The following is a 12,092-nucleotide window of genomic DNA, read 5'->3' as shown; positions in this document are numbered from 1 at the left end:
ACATCTGTTAGATGTCTATGATTTTGAATAGGTTAAGCAAGTCAGATCCCTGAAAGAAATGAAGAACAAGTTGATCCCAAAACTTGAAATTCTACAAAGGGCATATAAGGATTCTGAAACAGTTTTGGCTACACCAGAGATGAGCACAGTGGATTCTATGGAAGAATTTTCTGCAAAAGTTTTGACAAATGTTGAGATCACTGAAACATTGTTAGAGACATGGGATAATGATCTCGAGCAACTAAAGTTTCATTTCAGTGACATTTTCTTAAGACTTGCATTGTAGAAACTCTTATATTATATATGCAATTTTTGATGCAAATTTTGATGTAATATATATGTATTTTACTTTTCAATTTGGCATTGTTGTCAAAGGGGGAGTAGAAATATGTATGTGATATAAAATTTTGTATGTACTGTTAAGGGGGAGTTTGTACATTTTTGTAAGCACACTTAGTTGTCTCAAAATTTTTCTAAGTGTTGCCATCAATGCCAAAGGGGGAGATTGTTGATTTGATGATGACTTTTGTATTGGATGACTTTATGTGTTGTCATTGTTGGCACACATATACACACACATAGATATTAGTTAAGTCAAACTGGTACTACTCCTAAGTCTTCATATTGTAAACCGATATCATATGTATAAGTAAGTCCAATCGGTATGAAGGTGTCTAAACCAATATATGTAGACAACGGGTATATGTAGGAAAGATAATTTTTTTTGGTCAATTCCACTGACACTAGTTTCAAGACGTAGTGGAGAGTGACAAGGAGGCACATGGAGACAATTGGTAAATGAGTTTGATGTGGTGAACACTAAATTGGTATCAGTGTTCAAACTGGTTCATAGAATGTGTGATGAGTTATCACCGGTCGTGATGTGTTATCTCTAACTGACATTTTTGGTGATGATTTATGATGTGTTATAAAAGATTATCCAGATACACTGAACCTAGGAAATTATGTTGAGGTTCTTGAAGCTGACATGAAATCTAATGTCTATAAAGAAGGCAATGTGATGAGTTATTTTGATATGCAAGATACAAGTTGTGTTATGAGTTAGAGTTGATGTGATTTATTGAAGGAGTTCTAGAGTATGTTCGTGATGCAGTATTGAGTGAGCAGAAACGGATCTATACAAGCAAGATGTGCTATTTCTAGATCATACCACCTATTGTTTTCTAATCACTAAAATAGATAAAATCCCCTAACCGGGTAAGCTCTGTTGGCCATTTGGAGGAATTGATTATGTTTTGCATTGATATTTTGTCATTGATGTCAACACTAGCTATTTTGGATGCTTTACTGACACCCTTCTAGTCCTGGTAGGTTGAGTAGTTTTTGGTTGGTTTGGATCCAACATGATTCGGTATTCTCCGGTATGGTTTGGTTATGGAATTGGTTTATTCATGATACTCATGTTCATATTTGGTCATTTGGTTTTGGTCTGGTGATCGGATGCTATCTTGTTTGCTTGGAAGCTTGACTTGTGGTACCGGCAAGGGTTTCACTAATAGAGATTTGATGGAGATCTTTGATGATATGCATAACTGGTGTTAGTAAAACTTCTAGTGAAGTTTCAGGATGCTGATGATAATCATGTTCGAGACTTGGTGGATGGAGATCATTGCTTTAGCGTGTGGACCTATATTGGGTCCTAGTTGAGCTAGGTTATGGACCGGTTTAGTGTAACTTGTAGATTGGAATTCTCGATACATTTCAGAGATGTATTATAGGTTGAATATTGTTTGTTTGGTCTAAGGCTGACATGGTTTGTAATTATGTAATTGGTTTACTTTCTGGTGGTCGACCTGATTGTTTATGGTCGAAGGTTTGTATATGTAAAGCGGAAAATCGCGATCGAACCCTAGTTGCTCTCCCCTCTTCCAACTCCGAGGAGAGAGAAGGGAGGTTCGCTAGGGTTGATGGTTTTCACTTAGGGGAGAGACTTTACATTCAAAAGAGGGGTTGAAACCCACAAGATCCAATCTGACACAATGCAAGATTGGATGCTAAATGAGTTTCAAGGGTTAAGACAGCAAGGCTACCCTCTTTTGTAAAGAATGTGCATAGAAAATGACCAAGATTCGCTTATAAACTGAGATAGGGATACAGTATGAAGCTGCGGACCTGGAATTAGCATTAAAATGTCGATACGGCACTGTCCTGCAAATTTGAGCAAAAGTTGCCAGGACGATGGCGCCCGACCGCCATGGTCCTCCAAAAAATCCGCGAAATGAAGGGGGATCTATTCGTCTCTGCACAAGGGTTCCAGATCTTCAATTTCAGCCGTGTACCTGCAACCTACACACAGAAAAGCGAAGACGATTGGGGGGTTAGGGATTAGGGGTTTGCCATTAGGTCAAACCCCAGTTTTGGAATTAACCAAGAAATGAGCAAGTGCTGTAAATGTAAATGACTGTAAAAGAAGTACTAATACCTTGTTCTAAGGATGTTTGTATCCTTATGTGCGAAGGTATAGATGTTGTATGTTGTTGTAGTATGTTGTATGTGATCTCCTCTTCAATGGTTAAATCCTTGTCTTGAATGCAACACTTAGCCTTGAATGGAGACTTAGAAGGAATGCTTGAATGCTTGAATGTTTGAATGCTTGAATGTTTGAGTATAGTTTCCACGCTTGTATACATATGTCCTTCTCATGCCAAATGAGAGAGAAAAATGTAGTTTATATACTTGTCATTTAGGGCTGATAGACTGATTTTCCCGACCTTAGGCCAACCAGGAAAGTTTAATTTCCAATTTGCAAACAAAAAGACCCGGGACCCCTTAGGAGACCGGGCCCAAAATAGGACCCAGGGACCAGGGCGCTGGGTGCCCTAGTCCTGAAGGACCAGGGTGCTGGGCGCTCTGGTCCCACCTCCCGGGACAGCAGGGTGCAAGGAGGTTCAGGCCAGGGTGCTAGAAAATGCAGTTTTCAGTGTCATAATTAGGTTTCGGGGTCTCCATTCAGGTTGCGTGTTGCGTCGCCATCGTGAAGACCGAAATGCAGTCAAAATTGCAAGTGTCACAATTTTAGGACGCTACATTTAGCCCCCACTTTAGCGGGAGTATGTATGCTCATACTTCCGATAAAGTACAAGGAAACAATATTGAAAGACTTTCACCACGTGAAGGAGGCAAGACACACCAAGCCCCCAGTGGACTAAGGATCTTACGACTTCGATTGACAAAGTAAAAGGGAAGATCACGAGGGAGAACCATGACTGTCAGCAGTAAGGTTCCCTCACTATGAGTCATGCAAGAGAAATACCGAAAATTTTCAAGACAAAGCTGAGTTCTCCAAGAAATTTTCATGTATCCTGAAGGGATAGATAGGGTGTATGCCCCCCTATGTTAAAGCGATCGCACACGCCTCAACGGGGGTGATTGCTTTAAGGTAGTGATAAACATAAGAAATGAGAAAGGAAAGGAGCACATTATCACAAGGATTTAGCCCCCAAGTGTGAGATAAACCCAAGGATAATAGACACAAAACACAAAGCACGAGGTGACTTCACTTTCCTTGGGGTCAGTATGCTGTATGATAATTCATGTATATGTATCATATGTATGTATGCATAATTTTTCTTCATTCCCCAATCATGGAAGGTCACCTAGAAGAAGGGAACACATGTGTCTTTTGAGTCAACATGAGAGAGACCAAAAGAGATCTCAATGCTTTGCATTGTCCTCAAGTAGACAACACTAAGGACAACAAATAGAAGAATGAGAGTAACATATAGAAGAAGTAACAAAAGAGAGGGGGAAAGAATCTGCTATGCTAATGAAACTAGTCTAGCACGTCATCTACCCCCCGATCTTGCTGATCAATGTTTCGGGAAGGCAGGGAACACGCTAGAGGAGGAACATCCAACATAGCAGATGGAGCTATCACAAGATCCAAACAAGGGCTATGTTCATGTTCCGAGCCACGTTGTTCTTGTCTAGGAGCTAGGATAAGTGCTTTAGAAAATTCATTAGATGAATGGTTATCAATATCAACAAGTTCATATTCACTATCAGAAGCAAGAGGAGTAACATTTTCATCATGAATAACATTTTCATCTATATCATCATCAAGATTTATAAAAATAGGATCTTTAACTCGCACAGGATCAAGACCATCATGCATCTTATGTTTAGGAGATTTCGGCTCAATGTCCGGTTGAGGAGAAAATGGAATAATGCTTGTTGAAGGTGTTTTTGGAGATTGCAAAGTTTGAGAAGCAGCTGCTTGAGCTCTAAGACGACGCTTTCATCGGCATTCACGTGCAAAACGATTTCGTCTAGTCTTAGTAGGAAGTTGAGAAGATTGAGGAGGAGGAATGTTCTCATCCTTAGCACTTGGGTGTTTAGGTTGTGGTCTCTTAGGCTGGATAATAGGAGAAGAAGAAGGTCTCTTCTCTCTATAAAAAGAAGGAGGAGGAACTGCTCCATATAAAGAAGGAAATTTTGGTTTAGGAAGGAGACCAAGTCCATCATGACGAGGAGGGATAGGTCTACTTTTAGGAAGTTTATTAGATATAGACATAGTCACATCCATAGGGATGGGTTGGGAATCTTCTTGAGGAAAGACATTAGTTTTATCTTTCAAAGGAAGAACTTCCTTCTCAAGAATGATAGGAATATCAAGTTTAGGTGTTCTAGGTTCACTTAGAGATAGGATCATATCTGTTTTCCACTTTTGATAAGATTTGAAAAGATGATCACTTCGCGGAGGAAGAGATTGGAATTGTTTAGGCCAAAAGTAATCAATAGGAACGCTAGAAGTTCTTTCAGCTGGTTTAAAGAGACTATGATTGACAGTAACAACTTCACCATTATGGGGAAATTTCAAACACTTGTGAATAGGAGAAGCAATAGCTTTCATGGAAGATAGCCAAGCTTCACATGAAATTGTTCGGAAGATAGAATAATAGCAAAGTTCACATCAAGGGATTTGTTATGGACCTCAATAGGCAATGTAATAGAACCAATTGCAGGAGAAGAAAATGCATCAAATAATTTCACAATCACATCTGTTTTGTCATAAATCACTTGATTCAATTGCAAAGTAAAAAGAAATTCTTCAGTAATAACATTAACCATGCACGAAGGATCAATAAGCACTCCACGGCAAGGTGTATTCTTGACTTTTGCAACTATGTATAAAGGACCATCAGGTGCTCTAATGGTTTCACTAGAATCAAATGTGATGGAAGGTTCTTTAGGGATTTCTTGCTGCTCTACAAAGTTAATCACATTCGGAGTCATAGACACAAGACCATCAGATGAAAGAGAGGAATCATTAGTCTCAATTGCATTAGAGGTATGAGAAGGTAATGGATCAGTGAAAATTTGAAGGTTTTGATTAGGAGGAGCTACAGATGTATTGCCTTTATCATTCACTCCAGAAACAGAAATAGTATTGTTATCAATCAAATCTTGAATTTTACCCTTTAAAGAAAAACATTTTTCAGTATCATGCCCAGGCTGACGATGAAATTGACAAAAAGCTTTGTTATCAAAATAAGGTGAAGTAATCTTTGCAGGATCAATTTGTCTTATAGGAGGAAGAGTAAGCACATTTTGTTCCAATAACTTATTCATAATACTATGCAATGATTCATTCAAAGGAGTATACTTTCTTTCTTTCTTGAAAAATTTAGAAATAGGAGGCACACCTGATACTGCATTCACATTGTTGTTGATGATGTTTTCATTGAATTTGATGGAATCTCTGTTCAGTTTAAACTTCCCAAATGGTTGTTGACTGCTATCACCCTTATCACTTGGAGCCATAGGATGTGATTGTTCCATTTGACTCACAATCAGTTGATAATTGTGAAGAGTTGCACACAACTGTTGGAAAGAAGTAAACTCAGAAAACAGAAGTTTGTCTCGAATATCTTTTTGTAAATTAGAAATAAAGATTCTTTGAATATCATTGTCAGGCACTGGAAAAGAAATTTGAGCATACAAATGCTTATATCTACCAATGAAATCAGTCACTTTTTCTTTAACACCTTGTTTACAATGCATTAAATCAATCAAAGTAACTTTAGGACTTATATTGTTTTGAAATTGTTGAATGAAAGCATTTGTAAGTTGTTCGAAAGAAGTAATAGAATAAGAAGGCAACGAGCAATACCATTGTAGGGCTCTATCTCTTAATGTTCTAGTGAACAGTTTTGCAAGCAACCTTTGGTCATAAGCAAAATCAGTACATATTGTTTGAAAAGTCTTAACATGTGTTAGAGGATCACCTTTACCATTATATAGTTCCAAATGCGGGATTTCAACATGTTTAGGAGGGATAGCTCGAACAATGTCAAGAGAAAGTGGGCTCGCAACATCAAATGTGGGTACACTAAACTTAGATTGATTCATAGAGGCAATTTGTTGCTGTAAAGAGGAGACAGTTTGTGCAAGATTGTTAATGGTCGCTTCAGTCGAAGAATTCATATTGGATGTGTTAGATTGAGATGGAGGTGTTATGTTATTGAAAGAAGGTAAAGAGTAAGGTGGTGGGACTCTATGATAATTAGTCATAGGAGATGATTGGACAGGAGGAACACTACAAGGAGGAATAGAATGGTTAAATGAATTGCCCCCTTGCGTCATGTTCATTTGTGGAGATATAATAGGGACACTCATTGAAGGAATGAATGAAGAAGTCGGATTAAATGAAGGAAGAGGATTAATTGAAGAAGAAGGGTTGCCCCCATGACTGGTGATCACGGGAGGAATGTCTTGTGTAGAAGTAGCCATTATGTTTGATGTAAAGGTAGGTATGCTAGCAATAGGAGTTGTCAAAGGAATAGAATGATTGACTTGAGTAGGAGGTTGTGTATAACCCAAATTTTCAGCACAACTCTTCATAGGCATCACATTCGAATCCACAATGTGTGCAATACCATGCAAAATATCAATTCCATTCTTATCACTTTGAAGCATACATTTTAGACCCTCAATTAAAGGAAGAGCTTGACTATCAGGGTATTCTTGAGACATCCATTGTCGAAAATCGTCAAATTGGTTATCCAATTTCGAAAGTTGTTCTTCAGAAACCTCATGGAGAGCTTCTTCATCATTAAGAGGATTAGAGGAATTACCCATGTCCTCGTTAAAAAGGCTATTCAAATTAGGTTCCATCTCCTCAGTAGTTAAACCTCGGAAAGACTTAATTCTACGGCTTCATCTAACGGGAATAGTGTAAGTAGGGCTTATTGTTGTAAAACTCATGCACTAGAAAGAGAGAGAAGATTTTGAATTTAGAGGTAGCAATTTTCAGTAAAATCAGCCAATCTTCTGGATTTAAGCTGTTAAATGCAATCACAACAGTCTCTCAAAATTTCAGAAAAAATGTCCGGGACCGTGGCGCTCGGAGTGCAACACGGTCCTTGCAACTTTTTTCGAAATTTGCAAGGATGAAAGGTATGATGATTTTAGAGCTGATCTGAAAAAATTGAGTGATTTTACGATCTGTAGATAGGCCAAATTAAAGTTGCAAATTCAAAATTGAACCCTATCAAGATTGTCGAAAAATGCAAAATTTGAATTTTGGAAAAGAGAGGGAAACTGAAATTTTGAATTTTATGATTTTAGAGGGAATGCCAAAAGCAATGCAATTTTTGAAATTTAAAAATTGACTCAATTTCACGCAAAATTCAATTTTGAAAGCGGAAATTAAAGTTGTTGTAATCAAGCACTTAATTTCAAAAGTCACAAATTGTAAGAATTTGAATAAAGCACTGAAATTTCGAATGAATGCAAACACACTTTTCAGATTTAGGACAGTAAGAACACAATTTTGACACAAAATTTCAATTTCGATGATTTTTGAATGTTTAGAAGCCTTAATCCAAGCAATCACAAGACCAACTTTGACTGTAATTTTGAAGGTGTTAAAATTGATAAAATCAGTCAAAATTCTGGATTTTAGCAGGAAAATACAGTAAGATCTAGCTCCCGAAATTTCAGAAAAAATGTCGGGGACGATGGCGCTCGGAGTGCACACGGTCCTCGCAACTTTTTTCCAAATTTTCAGGGATGAAAGATATTGTGATTTTATTGCGGAATCCAAAGTTACAGCTGTTTTGGAGATGTTTTGATCAGTGAAATTGTCGGACAAAGGTTGAATCAAGAGGGTTTCAAAAATTAGGGTTTTGACACTTAACCACTTAATTTTCAAAATTAAAGCACAAATATGAATTGATAATTTGTAATAGAAGGGCATATCTGAAACAAGCATTAATAATTAAACATTTCACAAGTTTAATTACTAAAAAGAAAATTTAGGGTTTTTATGCAATTAACCTCTAAAATTTTGCAAAAGATCAAACATGGAAATGTAATCAAGGAATCCAATTTTCAGATCTAACTATGAATAATCAGAAAGGATGTTCACGTCGGGTTCACCAAAATGTAAAGCGAAAAATCACGATCGAACCCTAGTTGCTCTCCCCTCTTCCAACTCCGAGGAGAGAGAAGGGAGGTTCGCTAGGGTTGATGGTTTTCACTTAGGGGAGAGACTTTACATTCAAAAGAGGGGTTGAAACCCACAAGATCCAATCCCACACAATGCAAGATTGGATGTTAAATGAGTTTCAAGGGTTAAGACAACAAGGCTACCCTCTTTTGTAAAGAATGTGCATAGAAGAATTAAGCTAGGAATGCATAGAAAATGACCAAGATTCACTTATAAACTGAGATAGGGATACAGTATGAAGCTGCGGACCTGGAATTAGTAGTAAAATGTCGACACAGCACTATCCTGCAAATTTGAGCAAAAGTTGCCGGGACGATGGCGCCCGACCGCCACGGTCCTCCGAAAAATCCGCGAAACGAAGGGGGATCTATTCGTCTCTGCACAAGGGTTCCAGATCTTCAATTTCAACCGTGTACCTGCAACCTACACACAGAAAAGCGAAGACGATTGGGGGGTTAGGGATTAGGGGTTTTCCATTAGGTCAAACCCCAGTTTTGGAATTAACCAAGAAATGAGCAAGTGTTGTAAATGTAAATGACTGTAAAACAAGTACTAATACCTTGTTCTAAGGATGTTTGTATCCTTATGTGCGAAGGTATAGATGTTGTATGTTGTTGTAGTATGTTGTATGTGATCTCCTCTTCAATGGTTGAATCCTTGTCTTGAATGCAACACTTAGCCTTGAATGGAGACTTAGAAGGAATGCTTGAATGCTTGAATGTTTGAATGCTTGAATGTTTGAGTATAGTTTCCACGCTTGTATACATATGTCCTTCTCATGCCAAATGAGAGAGAAAAATGTAGTTTATATACTTGTCATTTAGGGCTGATAGACTGATTTTCCCGACCTTAGGCTGACTAGGAAAGTTTAATTTCCAATTTGCAAACAAAAAGACCCGGGACCCCTTAGGAGACCGGGCCCAAAATAGGACCCAGGGACCAGGGCGCTGGGCGCCATGGTCCTGGGGACCAGGGCACTGGGCGCCCTGGTCCTGAAGGACCAGGGCGCTGGGCGCTCTGGTCCCACCTCCCAGGACAACAGGGTGCAAGGAGGTTCAGGCCAGGGTGCTAGAAAATGCAGTTTTCAGTGTCATAATCAGGTTTCGGGGTCTCCATTCAGGTTGCGTGTTGTGTCGCCATCATGAAGACCGAAATGCAGTCGAAATTGCAAGTGTCACAATTTTAGGACGCTACAGTATATATATGTTGTAAGATCTCATTGTAGGTGATCAATGTTATGGGAAATGGATATGTAATGTGTGAATAATGTAATATCATTCAAGCAAAGGATTTGGTTGATCATTGGAGATCGAATTGGGTTTATGTAAGAGGATTTAGTCCTTTGGTATTGAGCTTAACCGAAACTGTACTCAGGCATAGGAGATCTTGCTATCTTTGCAGTTCATTCACTCTTCCAGATTGTAGTATGGATTTATATGTAGTCAGTGAGACTCCTTTTGTGATGAGCAGTGCACTCTAGGCTGTTGGCCTTCCTGCAAGTGCAGGCCCCTCAATTGTAATTCACATACTTACTATAGAAGTATTATTTGACTATGGGTAGGCTTCCCACCATGGTTTTTCCCTTTATCTGGTTTTCTACATACGAATCTTGGTGTCATGTGGATGCTATCTATTATGTGATTATTGTTTATGCTTGATTATTTTAACTGCTATTATGGTATTTGGTTTAAACATTCCTGTATTAATGTTTTGGGTTCTGGTATTAAAGTTTTAATTGCTAAATGTTCAGGTAATCTATGACAACTGATTCACCCCCCCTCTTAGTTGGCTTCTGATTATTTGAACTGTCTAACAATCTCTAACAAGGTGATTCATTAACTTGGATCTAAATCCTCCTTTGAGGTTACCTTTAACCAGGTATAGCTCCTAACAGGGCTTTGTAATCTCTAATAGGATTCCCTCCCAATAGAGTACTTTCTAGACCTTAACCGGTCAGTTACCTATTACTGTAGATAGTTAACTTGTGAGTCCCATCTCATCGTGGTTTTTGTTGGCATTATAACAGAGGAGGAGAGATTGTTGGCATTTCTATAAGGATATTGAGAAGGTTGTTGATGATTATGGATATAATTGATTAAGGATGTTTATTGTCTTAATATTATTATTTTTTCATTGATGTCAAGAAATTGATTTTCTAATTCAGTATGATTTGATGAGTATAAAGATGTCGGTAAAAGACACCGAAAGAATGAGATGAATAAGGGGAGGAATAAGTTATTCAATGGGCAACTATTACCGAGTTAGACAATGATGAGATCATGATGTTTAGATTGTTTTGATATCCTACATATGTTATTGATTGTAAGGTTAATACTATACTATGTTACCGAGCAAAGAACCTAGTCGGTAAACCCTAAGGTTATCACTATCGGTTAATGAAGGTAGAATGTCTACCGAGTGAAGTTTAGTATTTACCAAGTTGCAACTGAGTATTAACAAAATGTATTGAATGAATAAAAACATTATTTAATGAAGGAAGTTGACGAGCTGGCTATGATTAAATGATTGGTATGCCATGCATGAAGTTTGTTAATGAATCTATGGCAAAGGAAAATTGGCAGGAAGATCTATAACTTAGATTGAACTGCAATACCCTAGCACAAGTTCCAAGAAATGTATGCAAGTTCCAAGGCGGGGTAAAATGTTTTCAGATTGAAGGATACATTGAACCTAGTCAAGTTTGAAGATCTGATGGCTATGATTGATCATGAGAAATGTGATCAAGGAGATTAAGCGGTTGGCAAGTTATTTATGAATAAGGAAGTGTTGATAAACAATGTATGCAGGCAAGTGTATGCACAGGGATGCTACATAGTGATTACCGAGCACTGAAGCTTGAAAACCTATTTGAATAATAAAGTATAGTGCTCAGCTGATGGACAAGATAAGTCCTATTGTATTGAGCAAATAAGAATTTTCTTTAGCACTATTAGATGTGAAGTTGCAAATAGATTTTTATTACTGTTATTTTGTGAAGTAATAGAAAATCTCTTAACCGAGTGGACTTAACAGTCTTATTTGTAAAACCCTCTAGCAAGGTGACATTTTGATTGAGTGTTTGAAATCCTTTAACAAGGTCACTTCTAACAAGGTGAAGATCCTAATAGATCTGAGGGAAATCCCTTAACCGGGTCACATCTAGCAATGTGTTTGTAATCTTTAACAGGATTTGCTTTTAACCAAGCATACTCTAGAAGAGTATATTTCTTAGTGGGTCCAAAATCCCATAGTGGTTTTTCCCTATTTGGGGTTCCACATTAAATCTGGTGTTATGAGTGTTATGATGTTTATATGCTTATGAGTTTGCATGTTTAGTAGTTTTGGTTATATTGTTGAAGTATATGTTACTGAGGTTGAATCTATTGTTTTTATGGAAGATTAAGTTTGTATGATTCACCCCCCTCCCCTCTCATCTTATTAGCTTGGCATCTGTAGTTAACATTAAGTATTAGAACTATCAGTTTTTCCCAGTTGGGTTTTTCACGTATAAACACTTGTGTTATGGTGAATGTTGTAGGTCCCGGAGACAACTGAGAGGGGGGGGTGAATCAGTTGTCTAATAAATTCAAACCAAAAACTTATTAACAAGCTTAATGCT

Source organism: Cryptomeria japonica, chromosome 7 (assembly GCF_030272615.1).
Source record: "Cryptomeria japonica chromosome 7, Sugi_1.0, whole genome shotgun sequence".
Lineage (NCBI taxonomy): Eukaryota > Viridiplantae > Streptophyta > Pinopsida > Cupressales > Cupressaceae > Cryptomeria > Cryptomeria japonica.
This window is presented reverse-complemented; position numbering follows the sequence as displayed.